The sequence below is a fragment of the Rhinolophus hipposideros genome (genome assembly GCF_964194185.1).
Source record: "Rhinolophus hipposideros genome assembly, chromosome: 5".
Classification (NCBI taxonomy): Eukaryota; Metazoa; Chordata; class Mammalia; order Chiroptera; family Rhinolophidae; genus Rhinolophus; species Rhinolophus hipposideros.
In genome coordinates this window covers 97187639-97200153 of record NC_138051.1, presented here as the reverse complement: position 1 = coordinate 97200153, position 12515 = coordinate 97187639, and positions in this window count along the sequence as shown.

The window sequence follows — 12515 nt, the reverse complement described above, 5'->3', positions numbered from 1 at the left end:
ACAAATGGATACATAGGAAAAAAGTATGTGGGCTTTTTTTTCACAGAGGTGAATGGAGTAGACTTTTTTTTTAACTTTCTTAAAGTAAAAAAAGTAATGATGATTGCAGAAGTGAAAGACTGGAGAAACACAGAAGTCTTACATTATTTTTTCTACTTTTCCCCACTGCACCCCTCCTGCCTCCACATTCTATACCCTTCTACAGACGTCACACTGGGAAATAGTTTCATCTTCATTGGCATATATTAAATATGAATGTATAAACACATATTTACATGTTTTAATTGCATCGACATATATATATCTACATTTTTATATAGCATGTATGTTTTGTGTGTGTGTATACATGTGTGTGTATATATATATATATATATATATATATATATATCTCAATGTTAAATTGTTTCTCACTTGTATGTATTTTCATTTACATGCTTTATTCACTTAATAATACCACATATATTCTTTCTATGCCAGTGTCCATAAAGTGCACTTTTCAATGGCAGCAAAAAGAGACCAAAGGGATGGTTGCCAGAGGGGAGAGGATAGGGGGATAGGTGATAAAGATGCAGGTGAATATAGTCAACAGTATTGTGATAATTTGCTTGGTGACAGAGGATTACTGTAATTAGTGGGATAATCACAGGTATGAAAGGTATAAAAATGTCAAATCACTATATCATATATCTGAAACTAATATAATTGATATTATATACCAACTATACTTAAAAATTTTCCATAGTTTAGATTAAATGAACTATTCCCCAACTTTCCATTTTTTTTCTGTTTTACCAACTTGCTAAAACAGTCATCCAATATATATTTACGTTATATAATTGTATGACAAGCTGGGTATTATTTTTGTATGTACTTGTTCAAATGTATGAGTATTTATAGAGTCCTAAAAATATACTTGCTGGGTCAAAAGTATGTATCTTTTTAATCGTTATAGAAAAGCCTAATGGCTCTCCCAAAATGGTATCAGTTTTCATTTTAATCAATTTTGGTTGAAAATGCCTGCTTTTTAACACTTTGCCAATTACATGTTTAAAAATGGTTCGTCAATCAGAACAACTGTATTTCAATTTAAAAATGTTCATTCCCCTGATTAATAGAAAACCTATTCATCTTTTTACAGATATTGACTGTTTGTGTTTGTGCTATTGGGTTCACTATTACAATTTTCCAACATTTTTTCACTTGCTCGTCTCTTTCTTATTAACTCTGCATGTGCATATAAAGAGTTTCTAGTCTTTACTGAGATATTAGCGTGGCAACATAATCCATCGAGATAATAACTCTTTTATTTTTCTCACCTATATGTGGTCCACAAAGAAATCACATCCTCAGCCCCAACCCCCTCATTCCACCAGGCAGAACACCAGTTATTGTTCATAGGTTCAGGCTCTCCCTAATCCTACGGCTAAGAGGATTTTGTATATTTCAGGCCCAGGGAGGAACACATGCTCTGGGTGTGTGTATTGGGGGGGGGTCATCCCTAAATGAATCTTTGATTTCTATACCTGGACCCACTGAGGCAATTAGGCTGGATTTGTCTGATGGGACAGAGGATCAAAGGTTTGATATTTTGAGAATGGAAGAGGAACAAAGCTCATCCTTAGAAGGGGAAGGAAAACTCCCCCAGGATGAGGGTTCAGGCACCTTTAGGGTGGAACCTAAGCTGAAGAGAAAGCAGCCCCTCTGACGTGGAGAGACCTGGAGAAGGGATCACCACCAGCGAGGTCTGAGCCCTTGCTTGCCACAGCAGGAGGGAGTCAGCCAGAACTCTCCTGTCACTGGACTGGACCCCGCAGACCCAGGCCAGGGACTGGGCTGTAGCATCTCCTATGGATGGAGGCCCTGAATTCTGCCCCATCTCTCAGGACCAGGTTCATGTTTGATAAAAGCAGCATTGAGGAGATAGTGATGCTGGACTTCCGTCAGTCTTCCATCAGTGGATGGAAGTTGAGACATATTTGAGACATATTTGTTTTGAATTAGATGCACAAAAAGGTGACACTGCCAAGACAATAGAGCATGGCGGAAATGACAATGGACACTGGAGCCAGGTAGCTTGGGATGAGCTATGGTTCCACTGCCTACCTGTGGTGTGACCTTGGGCAAGTTACTTCTCTGGTCTGCGTCTCAGTTTCCTCATCTGTACAATGGGGCAATAATCACGCTTACCTCTTGGAGATGTGTTTAATTAACTTTTGTAAAGCACATATCGTGTGCCATGTGTTTGCAATTAACGTTATAATCATTATGACATGTTGCAAATATGTTGTTTATTTTTTAACTTTGTTTATGGTGAATCCTGTCATCTAGAAGTATTGTAGTAATAGTAGTAATAGCACTAGTATAGTAGTAGTATTAGATTAGTAATAGTACTAATTTAGTAGTAGTAATAATATAGCAATAGTATAGAAGATTATACCACTACTACTAGCAGTGTTAGTACCAGCATAATAGTAGTGAGATAGCAGTAGTATAGTATGATAGTACTACTAGTAATAGTGTTAGTAGCAATATAGGAGCAGTAATACAGCTGTAGTAGCATAGTAGAATCAGTAATGAAGTAGTAGTAGTAGTACTACTACTAGTAGTAGTAGTAGTAGTAGCTTTACTAGAGAAAAATATCTCTTATGGCTTTTAGGTCTTGTATCCTTCTTAGGAAGATTCTCCCCGCCTCTCAGTGGAACAGGGTCAGCCATGTTTTTCTCTACATTTTCACTTGTTTCTTTGACATTGAGATTTCTAACCCTGCTCACCTCTCTAAACTCATCTCTTGACATTCTTGCCCTCAGGCACCATATTCAGGCCAACTGGCTTCCTCCCTTTCTAGAACACACCAAGCTATTTCCTGTCTGCAGTGTTTCACACACCTTTTCCACCCTGTGTGTCAGTTGAAGACCCTCTCTGAGCAACCTGTTTAATTAAGCCCTCTTCTTATTCTGCTTGGTGACAGAAACCTGTTGGTTCTTTTCCCAGCACTTCTCGCAAGTGTAAAAATATCTTTTTTACCTTCCCTGTTGGAAGAGCCATTAATTCAGGGCTGTGTTTGTCTATGAGACCATTTGCCACTATGTACCCAAGTGCCTGGGCACATAAATGGTGAATAAATATTTCTAAAGGGGATGAACAAATACATGTAGAATTTATTTTAGATATATTATGAGGAAGGCATTTAATTATTTTTTTCTACAAATAGATAACCAAATATACTTTTATTCTTTGCAGAAGCCTTCTTTCCTCTATTGATTTGAAATGCCCTCTTTTTTGTGCTTTTATTCCTAGACACTCTTGAGACCGATTTTGAACTCTCTCTTCTCTTACTTTTCTCCACTCATCTCTTCCAGGGCTAATATAGTGGTTTGAATTATTGTAGCTTTATAGCCATGTTTCTGCCCTTTGTAAGGAAAGTTACTCTCTCATCATTCTTAATTAAAAAAAAATATATTTCACTATTCCTGTACATATTCTTTTCTGATGAATTTTAGTGCCGTCTTGTCAAGTTCCATAAAAGATTCCATTGGGATTTTGATTGAGATTGCATTACTTTTGTAGATGAATAGATGAAATTGGAGAGTCTTCTTATCCAAGACATTGTGTGTCTCTCTTATCAAGTCATTTTTTTTAAACCAATCTAGAAAACTCTCTAGTTTTCTATATAATTTTTGGACATTTTGTGTTAGTTTTATTCCTAGAATTTATATATATATATATATATATATATATATATATATATACATATACATATTTTAGTTACAGCTGACATACAATATTATATTAGTTTTAAATGTAGTTTTTGATAGTGTTAATAGGAATATTTTTCCTATATTTCCAGTGGTGGCCAGTGTGTAACTCGCATGGGTCTGGATGCAGCCGGCCCCAGTCGTTTGGGCTGCCCAGGTGACAAGCACCAATAAAGTAGATGCTTTATTCGAGTGTACACAATGACCATCACCAATATAACACCCTGATTTTCAGAAATTACCAGAATGGGAATGGATCTTTCAGTGCATTGAGTCTAACATCACCGCCCAAGGTTTGCAGCCCTTTAGCTGCATCTGTCACGGAAGGTGCAGCTATTGCACACATGCCTCCAATATGAGAAGTTCAGTGCTCCACATGGCAGCCCGCTGCTTCTTGCGACACCTCTGACGGTCAGAACATCCCTCCTGGGGTTGAGTGAGACCTGACACCCTTTGGTCTCCACTCATTGCCATGGGGTCCCGTTGTTCCTCTGCTCTTTAGAGCTGGCCCCTGTTCAACAGGGTCTTTTTCTGGAGTCTTTAAACAGAATGAGGACAAAGACTAGCTGTGTTCTATCTTCTCCTGAATCCTGGTGCCGAGTTTCATGCTTCACACGAGGAAAGTTCTCAGTCACTCTTTGTTGAATGAGTTGATGTGTTGTCTTCATTGACCTACCCAGGACATGCCTGTTCCCACCTCCTCACGGTGCTTTCTTAGATTTTAAGGTAATTCATTATTAGGCTCCCCTGAGCTGGCTAAACAGCCCAGTTCAATCACTGATTCTCCTAAGGTGGAGATGAGAGAATACCCGTCCCTCAGCTGCATTCCTCTGGGCATGGTCCATTTTGCCAATGTCCCTGTTAGAGTGCAGTGTCCTGGGGCCCCCTGTTTCTCCAGCTGCCAAGGAAAGCAGCACCGAAAACCTCTGTCACATCTCATCCCAGACTTGCTGGCCAATCACATTTTTTAGCTTTCTCCACTACCATCTTTGTCCCCAATGCAGTATTTGTTTTACTTTTTTCCAATTGATGTTACAAATATTACTAACCTTATATGACTGGGGCTAAGGCCAGTGACTTCCTTCTGGAAGCGCAAAGAATCTGATTCATTAGGAGATGTGTGATTGAACAGGGCATTATCTATTGGTCCGTTTTTTGTATGTTCTAGAGATACATGTTCTTTGGGAGAGTTGTCTGGATATTTCCTCAGTCACCGCTTTGCAGCAGGGCCTTCATATGCCTTAACATAAGGATGAAGGAGGGATTGATGTCTCCAGATTTAATGTTTTGGTTCTTCTTCCTGGGCAGTGATCACTGATTGGGGCTGGTGAGGACACTGTGGAAAGGCTGGACTTGGAGATGTCCCAGTGGGACAATGTGGGGTCAGCGGGGCTGAGAGGGACACTCGTGGCCCTGTCTCCATGTGCTTGGAACCTCCAGGACAAAGGCAATGTTGGGCAGAGGTCAGTGTTATGGAGGCAAGGCCCACCTTGTACCGGGCAAGGAGCTGCAGGAGGGACCATGTGTGGGCCGGGGGTGTCGAGAATGAGCAACGAGAGAGGCTGGGTTGAGAGCTGATACTGGAGCCAGGGCACCAACACCTGGAGACGGATGGAAAAGACAGAGGCCACCCAGAGGGCCACACAGAGGGTCAGGAAGCAGAGGAAATGAATGAGGAAAAGGAGGAGATAGAAAGAAAAGGCAGATAGAACATATGCCTGGATGGAGGGGGAGTCAATGAAAGGAGACAAGCAGGACTTTGGAAAGGAGGGAGAATAGATGGAGAAGTCAGCAGGAGGGTGTGAAGAGATATCCTGGAATCTCCTGACAACCGTGTCACCCTGGACTAGTCCTGCTCCTCAGACCCTGGCTCCAGCACTGGGCACAGGTGTGGGGGGTGGGATCCAGGCTACAGGGGAGTGGCAGGGAGAGCAGCCTGCCCTCCTCTCGGCCCAAGGTGGGCAGGGATGGGTACAGGGACATCCACTGCCTCCTGAAGGCTGGGAGAAGCAAGGCCTCAAGGCCTTCTGCGGGTGAAACGGCAGCAGGGATGTGTTTGAAGTCTGCATGGCTGGCCTGGTCTGTGATGAGAACTGGAGGTTAATTGAAAGAACAGGAGTTGAGAAGGGCATGCCCTGCACAACATGTATCTCCCAGGACCCTGGAAGGGAGACCTGCTCTGGCTTCCAGGACGAACTGCGCATGTGCGCATGCACGCAACCCTCAACACTTGGCCACGGGTTTCCAGCACAAGAGAAAGTCCAGGGGACATTGTGATCTCAATGAGCCGGGCCAGGCTGGCTGCAGTGGCATGGCCATAATCATAAGGGGGCAGACACCTATTTTGGATGGGGCTCTATGGGGACATAAGGAGGTAAAGAGTTCCCAGTGAAGCAGGGGCTGGGCTGCATGCTTCTCACTGGGGCCTGGAAGGAGCTAGAAGGCCTTGGGCAGCACCCGGGAAGAACGTCCTCCCATCCAGGCTGGGATGGGGGTGGGTGACTAGGGAGGACATCGGGGGAAGGCAACTCCTGAAATCTTTTTTCCTCTCTTTCTAAGGTCCTTGCCTTTGATGCACAGAGGCCAAACGACCCTGCTCGTGGAGCTTGCCTCCCTTCAAAGTGCCATGCTTGCCCTAAGAATAACAGTACCAGTAAGCTGTGTGAGGCATGGGGCACCAAGGAGGGGTCGGGTGCTCTCTCAGATTTGCATGTGGCACCTGTAATGCTTTGTGGTCAGTAGTAGCCTCTCCATCTAAGAAATGAGGGAATGCTGCCTTCAGTTGATTCAGGAAGGAAAGGCAGAGGGATAGTCAAACGATCCATTGATTAATGGGTTTGAAGTAGGCAAGATCCTGTGATCCCACATCCTGTACCTGGATTTTACTTGTCCTTGTGACCTTGGCGGAAACATTTTCTCTTCACCAGCCCCAGTGTCATTCCTGCAGCTGAGGATCATATTGTCTGTATTACCAAACTCTCTCATGTGGATTAAATGAGACACTGTGGGAAAGCCCAGGATGCGCTGCCCACCGGGGAGAGGACTCCGAGTTTGCTAGTTGTCTCCTGTCTGCTGCCACTCTAGCCTCTCCTCCCTGTTCTTTCTAGAATACAGAAGTTTGCCATGTTGACGTACTTTTTAATTACTGGTAAAGCTTCTAATGGTGTATGTGAGGGCATCTTGTATTTGAGATTCCGTGGATTCCAGTCCCAGGTGCGTTCTTTGGTGCTGCGTGGCCCTGAGCAACACATCACGTCTCCCTCTGTCTTTCCTCATCTGTTTTACATAGGGATGCTAGCACTGCCTGCCCTAAAGTGTTATTTTGAGATTCAATTCTGGACATGGATATGAACACAGAGAGAAACTGGGAGACAGCCCAGCTCTGAAGAGCTGGCCCATCGCAGGCTCCCGGTGTTTGCGGAGAGTGTGGATGGCTCCAAGGCAGACAAACTGTGCCCATTCCGAGTTGCTTGGACAATAAGGCCCTATCCCTCTGTCTCGCTGACTCTCTCTGTGGGCCTGGTGTGTTTATCGCATTTCCAATGTAACCCGGGAAGATTGACCAAGGTTAATGACAGCAGCGGATGGAGGTTCCCCACCACTCGAATCTGGCTATTGCCTACAGCTGACTGCAGAGGCAGCAGAAAACGGAGTCCTGCCAAGCCCTCCACTGGGCTTCGGACTCAGAGCCAGAAACCTGCTCACCTCCAGCATCTGAAGATGCTGGAATGAGAAACAGCACAGCTTTGAAACCAGCACATAAAATCAGGCTCTGCTTTCACTGTTCTCCTCACTTGTTTAACCACTTCAGCTCTCGGGCAACTCAAAAACATGGAAAGGCCTCTGGATGCCTCTTGGAATATGTTCTGCATTAACCCACAGCTGGTAGCAGTTACAGCAAAATTAGACAACATTGTAGCAAAATTGTCATTTTTGTAGAAAAAGTTAAAACTCTTCAAATTCGATGTTCTGAGTGCTTGGGAAGAGTGCGGTGGAAAGTGGGGAATCATGACCTAAGCCTTTCAGTCACGCTGCACCCATGGCTGAGGTGACTGGCAAAGACAGATGTGCATTCTAGAATGTCGATCCCATCTCAGTCTTGTCCCAAGTGGACACTCATGAGAGAGGACGCCTGGGGACCACTGAGGTTCACAGAAGCATAACGAATGACCTGAATCGACTTCACCAAGGGGGGAAATAGTTTATATTTCTTCATTCTGTTGCTTTACTTATTTTTAATTATTTTTTATGGAGGTAATTCAGCTTTATAAACACTTGTGAGAAATGATACACAGAGATTTCGTGTAGTCCTGACCCAGCTGCCCTGCACAGCAACATTTTGTAAACCTATCGGTAATAGCACAGGTAGGATATTGACATTGATGCGATCCACTAATTTTATTGATTTCCCCAGTCTGACTTGCCCTCATGCTTGTGTGCTTTTTGTTGTGTACAATTTATCACGTGTGTATATGCATATATCCATCACTGCCGATAAGATGCTGGACTTTCAACACCACACAGATCCCTCTCGCTGACTTGTTGTTACCACGTCCTCTCCCTTCACCTTCCATCTGCCCCATCACTACACCCCAGTGATCATTAATTGGTTTTCCATGTCAAACATTTTGTTATTTCAAGAATGTTGTATATACATAAAAATCCTACGGTCTGTAACCTTTGGGTTTCTGGGTTTTTTCACTCAACATAATTCCACTGAAAGTCTCCCCAAGTTGATGCACATATTAATATTGGTTTCTCTTTATTGCTGAGTGATAGTCTATGGTATACCTGCATCACAGGTGTTTAGCCATTCACCTGTTGAAGGACATCTAGGTTCTTTCTAGTTTTCAGCTATTATGGATAAAAGTTCTAGGAATATTCATGTCCAGTTTTTGTGTGAATGTACGTTGTCATTCCTAATTTATTTTGTATCATTATTTTTTGGGATTGTGCCGAGGGTGGAGGAATTAAAATTTGGGATGTGGGTTCAAGGTCAGGCTCCACTGTTGACCAGGTGGTCAAAGTCAAGTTTGAAAAACAGGGTTAATCATCCTCCCTTTGAAATTGTTTGATGGATGAAATTAAAGATTGTGTCAAAAACTTTTTCCACATAGAAGCACTATGGAAATGTACATTAGCATTACGAATGCATTCCTAAGTACACCCAATGTAATTTGCTACTGACCAGAAATAAAAAAATAGCCAATAAAGTATATTATCACAGAAAGGTCCACACATCTAAGGGAGCCAGTGGAAAGTGTCGAAATAAGATATTTTCATCCACAGCGGAAAACCGTGTCTATGGATATAACTGTTTCTGGAATGCAGTTTGTCCTCCCTGAGCCTAAGTAACTCATAAAAAATCTGCATGATGATATTGCCTTCCTCAAAAGCTGTTGCATGGATTAAATGAGGTAACACAGATAAACCTTTAGTCTAGTGGTGGCTGACATAAAATGAAGTTTTAATAAATAGTTTTAAAGTATATATCAAGGGCCTTAAGCGCACGTGTTTTATTATTATTTTTTTGCCTCCAATAAGTATATGGCTAAAACTCTGTCCGCAGTGAATTATCCAAAATTAAGAGGAAGTCTCATTTTTAACAATTTAAGTGCCCATTCATACATTGTATTCAGCAATAAATATTAATGAATAGAGGTGAAACATAGATAAAAACCGTTGCTCTATTGGCTACTTGTCAGCACTCTATGTGCGATGAACAAAGCAGGGTGCACATTTACCTATAGTATGATGTTATCTATGTCCAATAACAGTAGTCAAAGGAGAGAGGCATAGGAAAAAGCCAGCAATGGTAGCACCTGGAATACAGAACATTTATTCCTATATCTACAATCCCCTGATGCGATGTATTTTCTACAGTAGTAGGCGTGAATTTTGCAATCCGAGGAAAACTTTACTTAAAATAGCCTACCTTCAGATCTATTTTTGGAGGCACGCATGGTACCAGAGGACAGGATGGAGAGGGAGGGGTTGCTTTTCCGGTACCGATAGCAAACAGGTTTAGAAAGCCCCTCCACATGGAGGTCAACCTTGGCTGGCATGTCTGAGGGGACCCCTGGACTCTGTGGACCCAGGACAGGTAACGTAATCCCCCCCACTCCAGTCTTCTCTCCTGAAGGAGGGTAATAATGATCTCTATTTTGCAGGCTGCATTAACATAAAAATAAACATAAAGAGATTAATATCGTGCCCAGCACATAAGTATGCATTGTGTAAGTGGGAGCTATTATAGGCAAACCAAAAGAAAACGAAGCGTGAATCATCCGATAATTACACCCACACAGCATTAAGGTCTGAGAGTGAGGGGTGGAAAGGGTCCATGTATTGCCAGGACCCCTGACGACAAGGGGCAAAAACTATTCTGGTAAAAGAGGCAGCGAACCCCTGTGCTTCTGGCTGCTGGACAGAGCTCGTCCTTCTCCATGAAGACGTCTCTGTGCTCTCCCCACTTCCTGGAAGCATGGCTCTACTTCTTTACTTGTGGGTTATGAGCAAAGTTGCCTTCTCATGTCCTTCTGTGGGGGCTTCAGGTCAGGCAGCCTGGCTCCTGTGCTCACTCCATGCCGAGGGCCCTTAGCCTTGGGCAAGCTTTCTCATCGAGAAGCAACGTAAAGGGTTTGTTGTGGGTATGAAATAATTTAATCCACGGATAGTACTTAGCAGAGCCCTGGCAAGTAGTAAGTGCTCAATAAACACGGTCCATTAACAGAGCCAATTGTGTCTATTGATCTTTGGGTACATATTTATGAGACATCTAAGTGTGCCAAGGACTATTCTAGGCACAGGGGATAAAGCGATGACAAAAGAAGCAACATTCTCAGCGGGTACATCAGCAAACAAATGGTCGCCTGTCGCTTGGTGGTACATGCTAGGAAGAAGAGTGAGGGATGAAGGTGGTTGGGAGAGGAGGGCTCTCTTGAACCTGGATGGAGGGTGTTACATGATATATCTATATACATATGCCATGTTACCATCCTAAAGCTCAAGAAATCTTGAATTTCAAACACTGGGGGTCTCAGTCAGGAATTTTGGGAGCTGTGGAGAGCTCCAATTCTAGAGGCAGGAATTTTGTTTGAAGCCGCTTTCATAGGCCGCATGTCATTTCAAGGTCTGGAACATCCAGTGAGGTAGGTGCTGTGTTAGAGCACTGGAAAGAAAGCAAGAGGTTCAGGGCAGGGCAGTGTCCTGTTCAAGGTCACTGTGATATTAGACAACCGAGTCAGGTGCGGGTTTGAGGGCAGGGCCCGGCGCTAGTCACACCTGCTTTCCACTCTGCTTCGTGATTTCAGAAACATCTCTTGCAAACCTTGGGCACTCATGCCCGTGGCTCTCCATTGTCCTGTTTTGACCACCAGCCTGGAATAGAAGCCGAAGTTGCTAATGGACCCCTTGAAGGCCCTCAACCTCAAACAGAGCTGCTTTCATTTTTTCCCGTGGACAAAAGAAATTGGGGTCAGTATTAAATATAATTACCGTGCATGTGGCTAATAAATGGCCTTTCTATCCTGCATGCCGCAGCCCCTCAGGTCACCTAATCCCCTTTTGCCTTTGTCCTTGGAGTCTGAGCAGATGGAGCCCGGGGTTCTCAAGTTACCTTTCTTCCTCTTTCACTTTGAAAACATTCTCCCACTGATGGCTTTCTCCTTTTCTTGTGTTCTGGTGTCCTGCCCCACCCCCTTCCTCGTCTCTCTCCTCTCACCCTCTGCCCCCCAGCCTTGGGCTTTCTGTACTAGGACATCCTAACTTGGCTCAAGTGCAGATCTGGGGTCCTTGTGATTTCTCCCTATTGGAACCCAGGAGCACTGATTCCGGACTCAGTTGCCCTAGGCCTCAAAGCTAGGGGCAGGACAAAAGTTTTCTAAATCCTGTGTCTCTGTTCCCACCAACAGAGCCCTGGAAATCTGATTAGGCACTTTGTACAGCCCTCTTTCATCCTCCCTGCAGTGCCTGGCTCGGGGTCCTGAAGTGGCTACCTCATACTGTCAGGAGCCGGTTTGCTTCTGAATCTCTGCATCGGTGGTCTTTCCTCACCAGTGACATCAAAGGTCCTGATAACCACCCTGCAGGACCCCCTGACCCAGCAGCAGACTCTCCTGTGAAAGCTCCATGAAGGCAGCTGCCAGGCCCATCCCGCTGGCCATGGTGTCCCAGTGCGGGCAACGAGCAGGCACATGGCAAACTCTAAGCATAGGGAACGAGTGTGTCTCTTGTCAGTGCAGAGCCTTGAACACTGTGCATGATGTGAGGGTTAGTGTCCAGCCCCTTGGCTGACATTGAGCGTAAGTAGTGGGCCAGCATTTAGAAGGCCTGCGTCTTGTTCTGACTCAGGCCGGCCTCTGCTCTGCTGCATGGGACGGGTTGCCCCCTGACCCCCAGGCCATGGCCTTACGTGTCTAAGGAGCACCTAAGTGAGAGTACTGGGTGTGGGCTCTCCAAAGCCCTTTCTGCTCCAGGAGTTGGAGACGTAATAACATAGGATGAAGTTATTGGTGCCCTAAATGAGTTCATCGGGGACCAGGGGCGTCCGCCTCGCTTTTCAGCACCACAGAAGGCAGCAATTCTTTCATCTTTGGTTTGCAGAGAGAAGTGATTCTTTTGGGCATGCTGAAAGGAAGTAGAATTGGCCTTGTTTCCAGCAAGTATCCACAATCTCACTGCTGTCCCCCCACGTCCTTGTTAAACCCATACTCCTGGTGACATCTTATCTGACTTGGTAGCTGCTCGGGCATCTAACCA